Here is a 21119-nt window from a genome sequence, read left to right on the forward strand (position 1 = left end):
TTCTCAAGCAAGATCACATCATTTTCTCCCAATGTCTAGCAAGGTGTAGGACATGATGAAGCAGAAATTTGGTAGATAGACAAAGATGGATAAGAAACTAGTATGAAGCAAGTGAAAGTGATCCTCAAGGACTAACTCCTTAAGAGTACCCAAGCTAGGGAAAGAGGTGAAATAGTCATATGAAGCATATTTTGGATAAGCAATGGAAGTAATGAGAAAGATGGTGTGTAGGATAAGCAATGAAGCCAACAAGTGAGATAGCATGAAGTGTGTAGTCCAAAAGAGACGCCATGTCAAGAGACCTATGAGAACCATGTTTCATTTATTATGATCAAGACCAAGGGGTCAACTAGATAGTATAGCAATGGGATAGATCAATAAGAATAAAGCTCAAGATAGAGGCTATGAGTGAATAGGAGAGCACAATAGAAAATCTGGTGGATAAGATAGCCAATATGCAAAGATAGCTCAACATTGTCAAGATCAAAGAGAGAAGAGGGGATAGATGGATGATGGAAGAATTACGCATGATGCCTGTTTGCCAGGTTTTCATCATGGTACTTACCCAAGGTGCCACAAGAAGTAGTTTTCACCATAGGATGGATTTATTTCTCTTTACTTTTGCTACCAAGGTGCCACAAGAAGTGGTTTTCACTAAGGCGCATTTTCATTTTTTTCATTTTTTCATTTTTTTTTCATTTTTTTTAAAATTTTTAGAAAGAGCTCAAGCTTTTTGAATTTAGATAGTGCTCCTATAGGAAAGATAAGCCATGATAAGCCAAAACCATAGAAAGGTATGCTCAAAGAGGTTGATAGGGTGATGAAAGAGAAATGGTAGTAGGAAGAATATATGGAGGATAAGAGTTCATGTATAGAAAGTAAGTGTAAGCTTTAGAGGATTTCATGTGGGTAGCTAAAATATTCTACAAGATCAACATTGACACACACCTTGAAGGGTATTGGAACAATGGAGGAATCATGGATGAAATAGCTTGAGATTTAGATGTATGAGGTGGTAGAAAAGATTTGGAAAAAAGTGGAGTGGAAGGCTTTGGAATATTTTTAGAAAGATTTTTGAAAGAAGATGGAATGAAAGCCTTTGGAAGCTTGAATGTCAACTTTGAAGTATTTTCAATATTCAAGTCTTTTAAAAGAGACTTGGGAATCCATATAGCTTTAGATTTTCCTCGTTTTTTGGGTGCTTGAGATTGCATTTCTTCAATGATGGATTTAGGAACCCACATTTTCTTTGATTTAGCTCTCTTAATAGTGGACCTTTGCGGTCTCTTTTGTGCATTCTCCTTCTTAGCATTCACATGTCGATTAGATGGGACATAGTGATCTTCATTTTTCAATGGATTCTTATGTTTATTCTCACTTCCAAATGACTTGGGATTTGTGGATGAATAAGGATGATATGACTAGTTTAGATGTATAGATGGGTGAAAAGTCATCAACGATGAGTGTCTTTGTTGATCTTGAGGTATTATAGGAGAGCTAGGGAATGAGCTAGGAGTGAATGTAAGAGATGGAGGAACATAAGGCCCCAATATGGATGGAAGGTTTGAATGCTTTAGCTTAGATGGATATGGACCAAGGATAGATTTAGAAGATGCAAAGGGATAGTGGGAATGGATATCAACATCTTTAGAATGAGCAACATGGTCAAAGCCATCAATAGACTCATGAGTACCTTTGATAGGAACAACATTTTTAATAGTAGCACTTGAAGCCTGAGCACAATTTTGAAGTGGATGTGGAGAAGTAGAACATGAGGGGGTGCTTTGATCTTGACAAGTAGCTTTGGATAGCATATGAAGAGAACTTTTCTCATAATTTTCAGTAAGCTCAAGGGAGATAATGGAAGTGATATCTTCATCATACTTGGGGGATGGAAAAGACATAGGATATGGAGGGGTGAAATTTTGAAGATGAAAGGGTGCTTGATCTTGATCTTTCTTGACATTTATAGATTTTTCTTTTTGAGAGTCCTCTTGACATGGAGCCACTTCTAAGGACAAGGGAGCATGAAGAGTGAATGGAGTAGTGCTTGGATTAGGCATAGTAGTGTATGAAGGTTGAGGATGTTTAGGATTAGTAGCATGGAAAAGGTTTGCAGCCAAATGAAAGTTAGCTTGAGTTTCTTTTAGAGGTAGCCCTTGAGGATACACGTAGTCAATGTGGAAAGCATTAGGTTCTTTATTTGATGGAGGCATGTTGGAAAGCTTTGAAGTGTTGAGAGATGCATGAGTGTTGGAAGAAGTGGAAGATGTAATAGAGCTGCTACTAGAAATAGGTTCATTAATGTAATCTTGCTCAAGAGAAGTATCTTCACCACATGAATCATTAAAGGTATAAATAATTCCATTATCAATAAGATCTTGGATTTTATGTTTTAGCTCAATGCAATCTAAAGTACTATGCTCATTATGTTGGTGATAAGCACAACAGTTATTCAAGAATGGGTTTCTATATGAGCTAGACTTAGGTAACATGATGATCTTATTGCCAAGAAGTTTTTGCAAAGTGTCATCATAAGAATCTTCCAAGGGAGCAAAAGTTCTATTAGAAGTATGTCTAGGATCTTCTTTTTGTTTCTCAAGTGAATAGAATGCATTCATGTCTTCGTCATTATCTTGGTCAAAGATAGGTCCATCGTGAAATTTTGGAATAGGCTCAAAGTAGGTATCACTTGCTTGTCCTCTAAAGAGGTCTTTAGATCTAGAAGATGAAGACATTTGATGTCTTGAAGTAGAGCATGTAGACCTAGAAGAAGAGGATGACCTCAAAGAAGGTGACTCACATGCATATAAAGACCTTAAGGAAGATTCATGTAACAATGTAATCTTCTCCTCTAACCTTTTCTCAAGTTTAGACTTCATTTTTGTCATGTGCTTAGAGAGATGAAGGTAAGAAAGATCATTTGTCTCTTCTAGTTCTTTGTATTGCACATATAGATCTTGAAACTCTTTAGTGATATGGAGGATATCATGATCATCTAGATTTGGTTGAAGTTTGGTAGCAAAAAATTTGAATTCCATAGTGGTAGATGCAAAGCCAAGCATAAAATAGTCTAGAAGATAACTTGATGTTGAAACTATAGGAAGTAGAGTGTTCACTTGCCAAGATAGTAGATAGAGATTAAAGCAACTTGTCAAACAATATGTCCAAGAAACTTACGACATGAATGACTCAAGTCAATAGCTAGACAAGATGCCCAAATAGCCAAATAGATAGAGCAAGCGGGGTGACAAGTGAACAACTCTCCAACCCAAGAGTGTAGTCAAGAAATCAAGGAAACCATTTCAGCAAAAGGATAACTAGCAAGAAAACATAGACCATGAAGATAGAAAGACCAAGAGTACCAAGACCATAGAGTTACTTTAAGCATGTTCAAGAACTAGAGACATAAAAAAATAAAAGTCAAATGATGAGACTCCCCTTAGCAAGCAACACAAGAAAAATGTTAAGACTTGATGCTTTGACTTGGTTGACAAAGTTTGACAATAGTTGATAGGATAGCAAGTTTGATGTTCAAAAGCAATTTCTTTCCAAGCAAGATAGTGACACATAGAGTAGTCTTCAAACAATCAAGCAAGGGACAAAGCAACCTTGCATGATACAAACATATGTGACGTCTTAAAAGAAATCCCTAGAACTATCGTCATGTGTATGTTCAAAAGATTTTCACAGGTCTAGCACATTCAAGAACACATCAAGCAATATCTACCTAGAAGTCATGGTTCATTACTCAACAACTTGGCCCACGCTTGATGCTCCTTCGCCTCACACCAAGTGGTTTCCCACAAGAGATATTGGCTTTGTCATGAAAATTCCATAAGCATAACCAAGGGAACACAGATGGTGAGTGTAAAATCTTGGGGTGATCCGGGTAGTCCACTAGGATCGATCCTTGCACCAAGAAGTTGAGCGGCTAAAAAAGGTAGTTACTAACTTAGGGTGTTTAGATAGGGCTTCCATTCATAGTGTTCCTCTTGCTCCCAATTATGGGACACCTCACCTTGCGATGAGTAACCGATCTCGTGATCACAAGAGTACCTTAAGCATTCTTGCCTAGTGATCTCCCTATGGTTGAAATCCCATAAGCGATCACACTAGACGAAGATAAAAACTACGTCTACCAAGGTTTTGTGTCCTTGATAGGCTTGAGTTTATAGTGGGTTGGAAGAGCCAGGTAATCGGCTTGTTCCCACTTGGGTTGTTCCTCTCAGGTTTTCCAAGAGCAGGCCCTCTAAAGGATCTTAACTATACAAAGTGGATCAACTTTCGGAAGTCAAGATTTCTGATTCACCACAAGGGTGAAGAGCATACTCTCCTATTCCAATTTTTTTCTCCCAAACATGCCAAGAAGATTTAGTTACCCCTTGCTTTTGAAACCAAATGGCAAGTCAAGATTTCTGATTCACCACAAGGGTGAAGAGCATACTCTCCTATTACCAAAAGACTCCAATCAAAAGTTTTATGTGCCTATAAAAGATGAAAAATTTATTCAATGCCGCACATGGAAACAAAAAAGCAAGAAATTTTGGGTTTTTATGCTTTGGGCAGCCCTGCAAACAATCGTTAGTAGCCCTTGTGCATTTGAAGCTTTGACATGCATTCTTTTTATGCAATGTTTCAATTTTTTTCACAAGGATGGCAACCTGAAATCACAACTTGTTAGCAACAAAAGTTAGTGTGAAATAACATAAAATAGTACAATAAAAAGTGGATAGTTTCCCACTCTAAACCCTTCTATCCAAATGATTCCATGAGTTCGAAATACTTGGATGCCGGCTTAGAGCTCCCTATCCACGGAGTGCAAGAGAGTGTATTTCAAGTTCAAGGGCTCTCAGATGAGCCTTAGAGATACTCTTCTTGCTAGTAAACCATGCAATGGGAGGTTCCAAAGACAAGATGCAAGAATGCAAATGTCCCAAGGAGTTCCTCAAGGATGCAATGCAAATGAAGATTAAACTAGAATGAATATGAAAAGTGCAGCTATTCTAAGCATGGATGAGAGTGTTACAATACCATTATTAAGCTATGTGAGATTAAGCTACATGTAAAAATGAAAGCTAAGCTAAGATGCTATGGTATGAGAGAATGTAGACAAGAAATAGAAGTTCTCCACAAAGCTCCAAAGAAACCTGTTAGAAAACCTGCAGCATAACAATGTTCAAAAGATGGATTGATTGAGGGGGAAAGCTCTCTCCCTTTTAAAGATGTATGGACGGTAGAGATCAAGATGAAGATGGTGGATGATCAACGGTGGAATTCGAAAATAAGAGTGATCCATGTGCACACACAAATCAACCAATAGGAAATAAGTTAACTTGTCATATAAGACAAAAGTCACAAAGCCTTTTCTTTTAATTGCAAAATAGAAAAAGGACTTTATGTGTGCACTTTAAGTGGGTTAGAAGAATGGGGTCTTTTATTTAATTAAAAGGGGACATGTTCTTTTAATAAAATAATGAACTTAGGATAGCATAGTCAAACTATAGGTTATAATCAAATAAATTGATTATTAGCAATTTGGTCTAAGTAAATGATTAAATTAATTTAGCCAAAATATTGAAAAGGGGGCTAATAGTCTAGATGACCATTTTTAGTTGATTACAACCATTACCTCTATGGAATCCTTTCGCCAGTAGTGCTTCCAATTGTTCCACATCTTCTTCATTTGTGCTACTATCACTAGATGCATGTTTTTCTTTTCTACTCTTATTATTTGATTTCACCTCCTTAGTATCTTTCAACATTATCTTGGCCTTGAAAGTAGATTCAAGATTCTCAAGTCTATAGTTGTCAAAGTTGTGCAGTAAGTCTTCTCACTATTCCTTCAAAGGTTAGTGTGTTTCCTAATATACACCTTAGCTCTTGGATGGATGAAACTCTAATAGCATAAATGGGGAGCAAAGTTCTTAAATATTTTCTATTAATAGTATCATCATCCAAATGACCACCTAGACTTCTTATTACACTTACCACTTCTTTCATTCTAGAGGCATATTGAGTAGCATTATCACCTTCCTCCATTTTCATGTCATCAAACTTTCCTCTGAGGCTTTCTCTCTTTGCTCTCTGAATATTCTGATCTCCTCCATAGATATCTAATAGGACTTTCCACATCTTGAATGTAGTATCACAACCTTTGATATCATCAAATTCAGCATAACTGAGTACAAAGGAAATCTCCAGCATTGTCTGATTGTGCTCATTCCTTTTGTTCAAATCATCTACAAAGAGGGGTCTAGCTAGATCTACATGTTCTACTCTAATTGAGGTTTTTGCATAATCACCTATTGATCCAAGGTTCTATTTCATTAGACTTTTCCATGCAATGAAGTTGTCTTTATTGAGATTGAGAACTTCTCTCTTGGACATCTTGATCTTCCTGCTTCTAGTACCTTGAAACTAAATCAGCAGATGTCTTTGATACCAATTGTTAGAAATGCTTTAGAATAACTAGGAGGGGGGCTGAATTAGTTATTAAAGGTCCAAACTTCCAATTAAAAATTTTACATCAACTAAAATGTGCCCATCAAACTATTCATTCATCTAGGCTTAAACTTTCTTACTTAGCAAGTTACTGTAAATCAACATGCAATCACAACACATAACACAATGATTTACATGGAAACCCAATTTGAGAAAAACCACCAGTAACATGCTACTCAATTCTCACTCTTCTAAAGTGATGTCCTATGAAAGGCCTGCCCTGTTAAAGGCTACAACACACTATTAAATGTGACCTGGTTAAAGGATTTAACCACCCTATTAGAAGTGGGTCTGGTTGGAAGATTTTAGAACATTCACTCAGAATGCCACCCTATTAAAGGATTTAAAAATGTTTGTTAAATGAACCTAAGTCCATAGGATTTTTACCCTAACTGATACAATTGCTATAGAGTAACAATAAGGGGTTTTGACCTTATTATAATTTACAACTTATCTTGCAGATTTTAAATCACTTCTTTAGCCCTTCACATTGCCTGGCTTTTAGTCTTTGCAACTCTGATAGCTTACCATACTTTCAAAAAAATTTCTCCTTGAGTCTTCTTGCTCAATATACTAATTCAATCCTCTCTTTCTAACCACTTATCAAAGAAAATTCTCGGTGCTCTATTCTTTCTTCTCCTTGACACCTTTCAACCACTTTACAATTTGGCACACTAGCAACTCTTTCTTATTGGCCTATGACTTCTTAAATAGAAGTTTAGAATCCTCTTTCTTTCTCAATTCTTTCCTCCTTTAATTTCATTTTGAATGGATTAGGTAGGATTCATTGAATCTAACCCACATCTTGTTTCGTCTAGAAATATCTTAAAGAATCCTCTTGAATTTGCTCAAAAATGGTTTATCTAATTTTTTGTGCCACTAGCTCATCATCATTATCCTCCATTTGGTTCACAAAATTCAAGGTAACAAATTTTTTAGCTCATATTTGGTGAATCTTTGACATTTCTAATAATGCAATAGCTCGACACTATTTAAATTCTAGTGCTCGGTACATACTGTATTACTTAGCATCAACTACATTTTACTAATGCTTGGCACCTAGTATGGATTCACTTAGCATCCACTAAGTTTTTCTAACACTCAGCACTTGTTACTTTTCTCGGCACTAACTAAAAAAATTCTCGTCTTGAACTAGCTTGCTTGGCACTCACTAATGAACTTAGTTAAGCTTTGCAATCAACCTTGTTACAACTTAAACTTCTAAAGTTTCTACGTATGGCCAACCTTTGTATCTTCAAGAATATTTTCAATACATCATTTGACCATTGTCTTAACTACTCCTTCTAGTTCATTACAACACCATAACTCAACCTTTCCCTTAGGTGCTCTTGTTACATCTTGTTGATTAAATCCTCTTCATCAATCAACTAAGTGATAGTACTTGGATCTTATATGCAATTGTCATTCCAATAGTTAGCAAGTTTGACATCAATGAAAAAATAATGATTGAAAAAATTATTTAATAACAATCTCCCTCTTTGCAAAAAATCTTCTCCAATGATCTTTTCAATTAGATTTCCAACATGATCCCCTTAAGATCAGCAGTCATGAAGATCCATAGTATCTTGCATATATTGCAACTTAGCTGGCATTCCATCTCAACACCATTTTCCAACCTAGCATAAGTTAGCAAATGTCCATCACAACTGGTCCCACCTTACCACATGGTGGATTGGTGCTTCCCCATATTACTTAAATATTGTGTAACTTCACATTGTAGGTAAGTTCCAATTATTAATCTTGTATAGATCGACGATCATAGAAAGTTGTACCTTTATTACATCTAGTCAACTAAATTGACCAATAGAATATATTCTTTAAAAGCAACATGTTCTAATAATTTCCACAACAAAGACTTCATTACGTGTGACAAGGGTGGTTCCATGACATCATCATCTGCTACGTGTCCTATTGGTGCTTCCCTGCTTTGTATAAATATTGAGCACATTCTCAAAGTGGTAAAGTGCTAGCTATTGATCTTAAAAAGATCAATGGTGAAGTAATTTTTATCTTTAAAATAGAATGAGACACCAATTATTACATCATCATGGACATGTTTCATAGTGGGAAAGTGTTGTCCATTGATCTGCTAAAGATCAATGGTGGAATAGTGCTACACTAGGTAGTACTAAGTCAATAACTTCCATCAATGAATGCATTACACCTATTGTAATAGTATCTAATACCTATCAATAGTAGTAGTTCCTTTCAAAGAATGCGGCCCTAATGTCACCATGTGCTAGATGACAAGGCACTTGCCCACATTGTTTAAAAACCTTTCATCTTCATCTTGCGGGTAAGCGCCAACCATTGATCTTGCAAAGATTGATGGTGGAAAAGAAGTATACCTAAGAACTATATGTGACATCTCTCCTATCATCATTTTGGATAGATGTCAACACAATGCTTCCCCATTTTGCTTAAAGTTTGAGCAACTCCATCTTGTGGTAAAGTGCCAACCATTGATCTTGTATAGATCAACGGTGCATCAAGACTAAAAGTAGAACAAACCACTAGGAATGAGCACACCAATGAGATTATAGGAAAATGAAATTTGACAGAGTGGTACAGTGCAAACAAGATCTTTCATCAACAAATGCTACTTGGCTCAAGGGTGCTTCCTTGCTTTATCTAAAAACCTTGAAACTTCTAAGTGTGGGTAAATGCCATCTGTCAATCTTACTAAGATTGATTATTGACCAAAATTACTCATCTAAGCTTAAAAAGTTTTGAATTAATGCTTAGGAGACATGACCATGGTTAAGGTAAGCTTGGAAATTAAGAGGTCTATTTGTGAAAAATAAGAAAAAAGTAATCTTTATAAAAAGAAAACTTGGAGTAAACTTATCCTGCGCTATTTTGAAATTGAATACCTCTTTGGAAGCTAGGGCACATAGCAAGGGTTTTATTTTACCTTTCTAGGAATTTTGAACTAGGTTTTGACTGAGAACTACCAATTTTTAAATATAATCCTAGGGTTTTTCACTATGAAGTACATCATATGGCAATAGCAAAAAACTAGGCCAACACTATTAATATATCAAAGAATCTAGTAATGCACACCAAGACAAAGCACATTGCAATCAAGTATCATTACTTGAGAGAGCTAGTGTAAGATAAAGAGGTGAAGATGGAGTATGTCAAGTCAAAGGAACAAATTGTTGATATCTTCACAAAACCATTACCTAAGGATGCACATGAATATCTAAGAGGTAAACTAGGGTTGATACCCCTATCAAAGGATATCTAAGTAACATGAGGGCTACCTTGCATCAAATTAAATTAATTTCCAAATTTCACAAATTGATGTAGAAGATCTTACTTTAGGTGCTACCTGAAGTAATCAAATTGTTGAAATTTCAAAATAGTCACAAGCAAGGTGATAGAGGGAGAAATTGGAGATACTACAAATTCTATATATGCATGTTCAGATGATAAGATGATATGTCTTTGGCATTTTTGTAAAAGAGGGAGAAATAGTTAAAATTGATCAAAATCTAAGAGGGAGAAATAGCACAAGGAAAAATAGCACTCAAGATGATAGATTAAAGAGGGAGAAAAGAGAAAATGTATCAGTGATTATTATCTTAGAGGGAGATAATTATTGATGTTACTAATTAGAGGTAAAAACATGTATGATGAGGGAGAAATCCTAGTCTACCTTGTAAGAGGGAGCTATAAGAAAAGAAACTCAAAAGGAGTCATAAGAAAGATTTTTGTAACCTAAACAAAAGATGGAAGTTGTTGATAGAGGAAACAATTTTTAGAAAATTTTTCTTTTTAGTATTGTCTTACTATTTTAACCTAGTTAGTTTGGATAAAAAAAGTGTTTTACAATTTAGGCGACTTGGTTGATTAGTTTAGTTTGCCATCAATGCCAAAGAGGGAGATTATTGAGATCTAATTAAAAAGATCATTTCTAAAAGAGATTATTGAAAGAGGGAAATTGTTAAAGTAGTAAATGTGTTACACTCATTGTTTTTTCATTGATGTCAAACTTGCTATTTGTTGGTAAGATAATTACTTATATGATTCAAGTACTATCAATTAGTTGATTGATGAAGAGGATTTGATCAATAAAATGTAACAATAGCACCTAGAGGAAAAGTTGAGTTATGGATATGTAATGAAATACAAGGATCACTTAAGACAATGGTGAAATGATGTATTGATAATCTACTTAAGATTACAAAGGCTGGCTACACTTAGAAACTTTAGAAGAACAAGTTAAGACAAAGACTATCTTCCAAGCTTGACTAAGTTAATAGTGGGTGCTGAGCAAAGTTAGTTCAAGCTGAGCAGAAAATTAGTTGGTGTCGAGTAAAAACAAAATCTAGTGTTTGTTGAGTAAAATAGTTGATGCTAAGAAAAAACTATAGGTGTCAAGCATTAGTAAATTTTAGTTGATGCCAAGTAAAATAGTTGATGCTAAGTAAATAGAATAGGTTTCGAGCATTAGTAAAATTTAGTTGATGTTGAGTGAACTCATAGTTGATGCCAAGTAGCATAGTATGTGTCGAGCGTCAAAAGATTGATAATGTTGAGCTATTGCATTATTAGAAAAGTCAAAGATTTGCCAAATTTGAGATGACAAGTTTATTTTCTTGAAGTCTATGAACCAAGTGGAAGATAAGATTGATGATTTGGTGGCATAGAATTTGAGGTAAGCTATTTCTAGGTGAATTCAAATGGATTTTTGGAGAAGTTTCTAGAAGAGACAAGATATGGGCTAGATACATTGTCTCTTACCTAATCCATCCAAAACCCTAAAATGGATGATGGGGAACAAAGTGGCAAAGTATTTTAATTTCCTATTTAAGGAATGTCTAGTCATGAAGCAAAGTGTTAAGGGGAAGATATTAAGAAGGTCAAAGAAACCAAGGAAGAATAGTGATAGAGTCTCAAGGACTCTGCTTCATCAAGTGACGGAAGGGGTGACTACAATGGCATACTAAGAAAGAAGGCTTAAGGAGATATATGATTTAATGGTGAAAAACTTGTCAAAGCTACAAATAATAAAATCAAAGCAAGATTGAGGACTAAATTGTGATCTTAAATTTGTAAGATAAGTTGTAAGTTGTATTAGACCAAAGCTCTATTATTACTCTCTAACAATTGTATTGGTTTGGGTAAAATCCTTTGGACTAAGGTGGACTTAACAGTCATTAGAAAATTCTTTAATAGGGTGGCATTTTAAGTGAATGGTCTAAAGTCCTCTAACCAGGCTCACTTCTAAAAAGGTGATTGAAATCCCTTAACTAGGTCAGATTTAATAGCCTGTATTAAAACCTTTAACAGGGCTGGCCTTTCACAAGGCATCACTTCAAAAGAGTGAAAAAGGAGTAGCATGTTACTTGTGGTTTTTCCCAAATTGGGTTTCCATATTAAATCAAGTGTCAAGTGTGTTGATGAATCTTTATGTTTCATGTTTGTATTGATGCATGTTGATTTAACATTAACTTGCAAGTTTTAGTGACAAGCTTGAATGCACACAAAAGATATGACTGTTTAATGGGTTCACTAGGCTAAGTGAAAAGTTTTATTTGTAAATCTAGACTTTGAATAACCAATTCACCCCCCCTCTTACCTATTCTAAAGAATATTAACAAATTTTTCTTTTACTTATACTAACAACTTGTGTAGAAAGTTTTGAATATCCACCCGAGTCAAGGTTGTGTTGTCCATGCTTCTATTTTCTTTCTTTGGTTGCCTTTGATGTGTTAGACAACCTATGTGAAGTTTGAAATATGTTACATCACATAAGTATTAATATTAATTAATATATAATTTCATTCTTATTATTATGACATACCTTTCCTTAGGTGGTACCATTTCTCCATTATCTAATGTTTTTTTCTTACTAATATCCTTTATAAAAAAATTCTACTCATTAATGGGAATATGGGGGGGCGTCAATAACAAGTATTTTTTTAATTTGGGTCCTATAGTTGAACCTAATATACTTCAAAGCTTGGCCCACTTTCTCAAGGAGCCTAAGTCTTTAAAAGATATTGGGTCCAAAAAGTGTTGTCATGGCATCAATGAGTTGGTCCTTTAACTCTTTCGCTTGTAAATTCCACATTTTAAGAAAAGAAAAAATTGTTAAATTCATAAAATAATTAAAGCGTTCTTTTGATTTACTTGAAGAAATTGGTCAAATTAAGGAAACATGATCTATAAATGAAATCAAAATATGATACCCTATATGTATGGTTGGCCAAAATATATGCAAATATTCATCATTAAGTTTTTCATAAAATATATTATTCCTTGCAAAATAATAATGTGATTAGTAGTTATCTCAAGGGACTACATGGGAGATTAGTTTATTTGATTGAGTATAGGATTGTATAGTAAAAGAAAGGATCAATCTTTAAAGTACCTAGAAGTTGGGGTACTTTTAGGGGAAGACCATCTTCATTACTAATGAGCAATTGATGATAATTCTTTATTGTTCTCATACATCTAACATTTGAACACCCAGGAAGGTCACCATCACATCCTACATAAAATGAATCCAATATTAAAAAATGCCCCCTAAGCAATAATAGTTCAAGTGAAATAAACACATGAAAAATGAGAGAGAAAAAGAGGAATCTACTTACCAATAGGTAGTGCCATTGCATATGTCATTGAGCTATGTGTTTTTGAATTTGCAAATAGCAGTACCTCTTTAGTTTTGTTCCTTGTAGTAGGTAGCATAGTGAATGGAGGATCAATGGTAGGGCCTGAAAAATGAGATTGTTAGAGCACAATAAAACAAGATTGTTAAAGCTATTAAAAAAAATATTGTTTGAGAAAAACATAAGTGTAGGATAGAACATGCAATGTACTTGAACCACCTAAAGTGTCATAATGTGGGAGATTACCCCTTAATTTCCTTAGCATCCTCTGAAAAAATAACACATGCATTTTATTTAATGACATAAATAAAAGAGTATACTATTAAAACCGCTATTGAAATTTTTTTATAATTAAAAACTACAGTAATACTTACTATATATGTGTGAACTAGGTTCACCAACCTATCCTCCATATCTTGTAATGTAGGAATCTAAGGTCGAGTTAATGCCAATTGTGATAGCCTTCTTCCTATATCATTAATAAGCTTTTTCAATGCAATCAAAGGAACAGCGGCTAAATAAAAATCAATCATAAATTTAGCCAACTCATCGTGTTGCTCCTTGTCCTAATGGACTACTTTTTCCTTTCTCTTGTCTTGATCAGCACTCATTTGCAAGAGAAATATTATTATCTCTATATTTAAAATCAATCCAAAATAGTAGTGAAGAATTAAAAATAACAAAAAAATGCATTAACATATTTCTTGTATCTAATTTGTAGTACAACAATGATTTTTCCCTATGGGTAAGTGTACCAAGTTGTGGTGCCAAAAGGGGGGTATAAGTGGACATCTTTTTTTTGAAATCAGCAATTTCTAAACTTCAATGAGAATTTGAAGATAGTTACATGCAAAATTTTAAGATATGACAAAAACAAAAGTAGTAGTCCTTTGAATCTAGTTTCTAAACTACTAATTTTTTTTCAAAATAGTTTAGTTTTAGGTCCTCAAAAAAGGGGTCCACAGAAAGTGGTACTATTTATTCAAAAAAAAATATAACACAGTACAAAGTATGGCCCACCTAAAATTTTTAACTTTTCTTTTTTTTTTTGAAATTCTTTAATCACTTTGGTCAAAAGTTACCTAACACTATGTAGTTTATCCCAAATTTTTTAAGTAATTTAATAATGTGTAATTTTTTTATGAATTTTTAATTGGGCACATCCCAAAAATGTGAAATATTTGTGTTCTCCCCCTAGAAATGATTGAAAACTAATCTAAAAACAAAACTACTTTTTTTCAAAGTGTATAGAATGGAGTCTAGTTTCTAAAAAACTAAGTTTTTGTGAAATTTGATAAATGAGCTAAAATCTAAAACCCAATTAGTACATGTTTGTTTTTGATAGAAAATAGACATACATTCAAAACAAATTACAATTAAAAGGCTTTAAATAGTTCAAATAAAAAATAAATTATATGGTTATATAGCTAACATAGAGACCTACAATGCCATGTAACCTGAATCTATCAATGCTCAATCATGAGGAAACTTGAAGGAGGGCATATTGTATGCATGTAAATGTGACCTCTATTAACACACACACTTCAACATGGTCATTTTTATGTGGATTCATCCTGGAATGAACATGAGATTGTTCACCCAAGATTTGCCTTGCAAAGCGACCTGTTGCCTTCTATCTAAAGGGATTTTTCCTGTTAATATCCTTAGAATCAAGGTGCAAGCAACCAGACCCTCTAAGAATGAAGGATTTGATATGCAACTAATCCATGTGAGAATGCAATGTAGTCTATGATGAGACATGCATTTAATCTAAGAACAAGGAAAGGAAACTAGATTAATCATATGCATATTATACTAAATGAAATTAAACTAAGGATGCAAATATATGCAAAATATGAGCAAATGTGAGAAAATGTGAGTATGAATTTCAATAGCACTTTGATAGCAATTCAATTCATCCTCCCAAAATGAAGAAATGAGGTTCTCTTAAATAGATTTTCCTAGAATCTATCAACGGTTGAGATCAATTTAAATCAACAGTCAAGATTAAAGATGAGGTTTAGTTAAGGTGGAAGATTCCCAAATTAAAGGGAGTTAACTAACTCAGATCTGAGTGTAAGATTCAGTCAGCTCAGATAGACTTTAGTATGAAAGCAAGTGATCTGGGTCACTTCTAATTTGATCAGCAGTGAACTGGGAATTTCCATTTTTTAATTGAAGAGAAGAATTAGAGAGAATATTTATTTAATAAAATGAGATATGCTCTCATAAATACCATTTTTATTTAATTAAATAATTTTATTTAATTAATTAGAGACACTTTTCTTATTTAATTAAATAACTTCATTTAATTAATTAGGAATGGCTTCCTATTTAATTAAATAACTTTTCTTAATTAATTAGAAATAGGCTTTCTATTCAATTAAATAATTTCATTTATTTAATTAAAATAGGCATATTTATTAAATTAAATAAATTTAATTCCATAGTACATTAGCCTTAGGAGATAATTTAATTTAATAAAGTATGAATACTTTAGATTAAATTAAATTGAAATCAAATAGGTTTAACGTGGCTAGTATGAGTGTGTACTATAGGGATTAAATAATGAGTATGATGAATGCAGATTAGGGTTTTCTATATCTGACAATTAAGTCAAGTAGCGAGTAGCAGAATGAGAATTTTCCTAGTGAAATAGGACTTTAGAATTGATCCAAATAGACCAAAATTGGTATCATCGCAATGAGCCAATTTTGGGGTATTACATTTTTCCCCTCTTTGAATGAATGTGTGAGTGGCATGTTCAATTTAAAGAAAATCAGAAAGGATGATGCAAAGATCAAGAAATGAGATTGGTTCCGAATTTGATGATACAGAGACCGATTGATAAGCTTTTAAGGACTATCCCTAGAACAGAGCTTAATCCCAAGGAATCCAAGTAGAATACCTAGATACCCAAAATTGATGAGCATTTAAAAGGTTTCTTCAGAATGAAGTTTCACCTTTAAGGATCCAGATAGAACACCTAGATACCTGAGATTGAAAGCATTTAAAAGATTATCTCCAGAATGGAGCTTAACCTTTAAGGATCCAGATAAAACACCTAGATACCTAAATTGATGAAGCATTTAAAAGATTATCTCCAGAATGGAGCTTAACCTTTAAGGATCTAGATAGAACACCTAGATAACTAAAATTGAAAGAATTTAAAAGATTGTCTCCAAAAAAAAGCTTAATCTTTAAGGATCCAGATAGAACACCTAGATACCTGAGATTGAAAGCATTTAAAAGATCTCGAGAATGGAGCTTAACCTTTAAGGATCCAGATAGAACACCTAAATACCTAAGATTGAAAGCAGAAAGTGAGATCAAATTATAAGTCATAGAACCATCCCTAGAATGAGGCTTGATCCTTAGGAATCGGGGTTTAGATTGTCCTGATACCTGTAATCAAATGATGAAAAGATGAAAAAGATGACAAAGATGCTAGAAAGGGGAAAATAAGATGCCCCTAGTGGTAAGATGCCCTAAATGATGAGGACGTAAGATGGGAACCTCGAGATTGATTTGAATTTCAAGTTCAATGATGTAATAAAAGGTAATAATGAATCCATATACAATGACTGTGTTAAAGTGTGTGTTTTAACAGAGGCCACATTTACATGCATACATTTGCAGTTGAATAGAGAGTGGATCAGTTAGATATATATGGTGACTCTCAACTTGTCATCAACTAGGTTAATGATGTGTACCAAACAAAGGATGAGAAACTAATTCCTTAAAAGTGCATGGTTAATGACTTAAAGAAGTATTTTGCACACATCACCTTCTAGCAAGTTCCACAAGTAGATAATAATGTGGCTGATGCCATGGCTACTCTAGCCTCCCTGCTACAAATGCTTGAAAATGATCTCTGACATGAGTTCTTGGTGGAAGCGTTACACTACCCAACCTATGACACCCCTTATTCTAAGATGATATGTTTTGTTATAGGACAAGAATCATCTTGCTACCATCACATTTATTCCTACCTTCACAATCAAACCATTTCAGAAGGTCTAACCTAGAATGAGAAACATTATCTAATCCATAATACTTCACACTATGTTATTATTGTTGAATATTTGTATAGGAGAGGTCTCAATGGAATACTCCTTAGGTTTTTAGAACTCAAAGAGTCCAAACACACACAAATTGATGTTCACGAGGGCATTTGTGAATCTCATTCCAATGGCCTGACACTAGCTCACAAACTCCTTCACACTAGTTACTACTAGCCCAAAATAGAGCAAGAAGCTATCAAGTATGCTAGATCCTACAAGAAGTGTTAGCTAAATGGGAATCTCATCCACTCTCTAGCCAGAGAGATAATTCCCTCTACTATAACATGGCCATTCCAATAATGGGCCTTTGACTTGGTGGGATAGATCCACCAAACCTCATCTAATAGACATAAGTTCATTATCATAGCTACAAATTATTTCACAAAGTGGATAGAGGTAGTACCTCTCACAGTTGCTAATGGAAAAACTATAGAACTTTTCATCACAAACTACATCATCTATAGATATGGTGTGCCATCCTCAATCCTTACTGACAATGGAGGACAATTCAAGAATAAAGACCTCAAGGAATTGTGTAAGAAATTCAAAATCATACAACATTGGTCTTCCATTTATTACCCCTAGGGTAATGGCCAGGCTGAGGCATCCAATAAGGTAATCCTCAAAATTCTTCATCACGCAGTCAGTAAATCAGGAAGAGACTAGCATCTCCAAATCAATCTAGCCCTATGGGCATATAGGGAAAGCATCAGAACTCTAATTGGCATGACTCCATTTGTGTTGGTGTATGGCACAGATGTTGTGCTTCCAATAGAGCTCAAGATTCCTATCTTGAGAATCTCTATGAAGGGCCTTATCACTAATGATGAATATAGGATAGCTCAGCTTCAAGAGCTTGTGTTAGTGGATGAATGTTGAAAACTAGCATGTGATCATCTGCGAACATATCAACAATGAATGGAAAGAAGCTACAATTGAAGGGTCAAGCCACATGACTTCCAGCTAGGTGACCTCATCCTGAGAGAGAACCCTAAGAATCAACAACAGCGAGTCCAAAAAGAAAAGTTTGAACCAAACTGGATCGGTCTTTACATCATTACTATAGTATATGGATCTAGCACCTATCAGCTTTCCACAATCGAAGGAGAAGTGTTTAAAGAACCTGTCAACACTCTCCACCTAAAGTGGTTTTACAATTGATTTGATATCAGTAAGCTCTTTGTACATACCTATATGTCTTAAAAAAATTCTAAAAATTAGAAAAATTCTTGAAAAAATAAATTGTTACCTAGGTGAAAACCTAGCAATAGGTGCCTTGGTAACACCAAAAAAAAAAATTTTAAAAAATTAAAAATACAAAAAAATTGAAAAAATCAAAAATACAAAAAAATCAAAAAAAGAAAAATACCAAAAAAATTGAAAAACAAGAAAGTGCCATTGGTGAAAACTTGGAAACAGGCATCATGGTAGCAAAAAAAGGAAAATCCTGCCAAGAAGGTAAAACCTAGTAAAAAGGCGCCTCTTGCTCCCAATGGTCCATCTTGCAATGCATCTTCTGACTATTCTGTATAGTAGCTTTAATGCTTTCGCTTTCCTTCTTTTCCTACCTTTTACTCATGTATCCATGGATTGAGTTTTGTCATGGCTCGATGGCATTCCCCTTTAGTGTCACTCTTTTCAAGATTCTCTTCATAGATTCTCTTTTGTAATAGTCACCAGTGGTCCTCACTGTGTCTGCCTACTGTCATTAGTGTCACTATTTTTGAGATTCTTCTCATAGAATCTATTTTGTGACAGTCACTAGTGGTCCTCACTCCATCTACCTACTATTACTAGTGTCACTCCTTTCAAGATTCTCCTCATAGAATCTTTTTCATGACAGTCACCAGTGGTCCTCATTGTATTTGCCTACTATCGTCACTATACATCATTTTCAAGATTCTCCTCATAGAAACTCTTTTGCAACAATCACTAGTTGTTTCATCTGTGTCTACCTACTATTGCTTGGGTCACGTCTCCAAATTCCTTTATGGAAGATCTCTCTTGCATTAGTCACCAATCATCCTAGCTATGTTCGTCTACTATCACTTAGTCCTCTTTAGGTTCTACATTGTGAATTTTCCTCTTTGACCTCAGTCACCATTTGTTCTGACTACATCTACCTACTATTGTCACCCTACTAAAGAGATTTATGTTGGGCCCATTTTCCATTGCACCAAAAGCCATGAATGTTAGTGAACATGGAACACCACATAATTAACCACCTATGGGCAGGGGAGCACGTCGCATCACCCAACAATCTCCCCCTCGACACGCATACCAGGTGCTTACGCGGGTCGGGAAGGCACTGGGGAGATTTGAACCCATGACCAAGCCAAAACCAGGCTCTGATACCAATTGTTGGGCCCATTTTCCATTGCACCAAAAGCCATGACTGTTAGTGAACATGGAACACCACATAATTAACCACCTGTGGGCAGGGGAGCGCGTCGCATCACCCAACAATTTCTTTCAAGCATGTTCTAGACACTGACACTTGACATCAATCCCAAAAACATTGAACTCAAAAATGATATACTTGTTTGGATATGTTGAGCATTTTCTTTTTTTACTTTGTTTTTCTTTATCATATCTCATCGAGCAACTTGATGATGTCATCTTTGACTAGAGAAGTAATGCCTGGGAGCATGACCTTTTCTTTGCTTTCTGCCAATAAATTGATCTATTCCTATAAAAGGGGTGTCCACTATAAGAGTCTCCATCTCATATTGGATGGTTGTGTTTACCTTGACTCCTTTTATATGGATGCGTCAATAATGTTGGTTCTTCTCCTTGTTTGTTGGAGTGAACTCTTCATGCTATAGTAAATATTGATACTTATCCTGCTAAGTGAATATACAAGTCACTGTGAGTATACCTAGCACACTTCTATGTCAAGGTACAAATGCAAGGGTCATTTTGGACAGAATAAATACTGAATACTTAGCATAAGATGGATCTCCCATGTGTTTGGTGTGTCTGTCATACAAGCAACATTCTGGTCATTCTAGCATTTATGCTTTGATGCTTATGTTAACTTGCTATATTAAAAGGGACAAATGTTTTGGTCATTCTGACTTCTTGTGCCTCAAATGCTTACATTTAATCCCTACAAACCTATAACGTATGTTCTATTCATATTCACATGATTGCAATGTTAGTGGGAATTGTATAACATACGAGCTTTGTTCTATATCCAGTGATGATAAATTGTCGAGGCTTGGTAACCAGACCTAGGGTTGCATTTAACATAGTCTTGCATTGCATACTTCACATGCATAAGCACACAATTTGATTGTGATTCCATTTCTCCCTTGTGTGATGAAGGATTGGAGGCATCTTCAAACATATCAAGTTTCTCCATAGCTACACAAGCATTTGATTTGTCAATTTGCGCTCCTAAATGGAATACCTATCACTGCCAAGTAAAACCACACAACAGTACATGAGATGTCAGTCCATTTTCCATATGCATTGCATCCATATACTCATAATATCTACTGTACATCTCATAATATCTACTCTACATCTCATAATCATCATATTGACATCTCATATACATCAAAGTGAAACAGAAACAGACAATGACATGTACACACTGATACTTGGCTCAAAACATCGCGTATATATATCTGTCAAAAAATGGGTCAGTACAAAAATAATGGGTGAGGATTATCCATCGATGAAATAAGTTTATGTTGTAGCAATGTTTTGTAAACCACATCTAGAGGTTTGCCCAAGGGTGTGTTTTCTCTCTTAGGGCATGTGGCCCAGGAATTTCTCAGTTTGTTCCTAGATGTTTTGTTGTGAGGAGGAGGTTTCTCAATGTTTTTGGCCACTTTGAGGCCATTTGTGAGATTGAATGCCACTTTAGCAGGTTTGGATGTTACATTGTCAATGACTCCAC

Source organism: Cupressus sempervirens, chromosome 2, assembly GCF_028749045.1.
Source record: "Cupressus sempervirens isolate cs-2001-9-10 chromosome 2, ASM2874904v1, whole genome shotgun sequence".
NCBI lineage: Eukaryota > Viridiplantae > Streptophyta > Pinopsida > Cupressales > Cupressaceae > Cupressus > Cupressus sempervirens.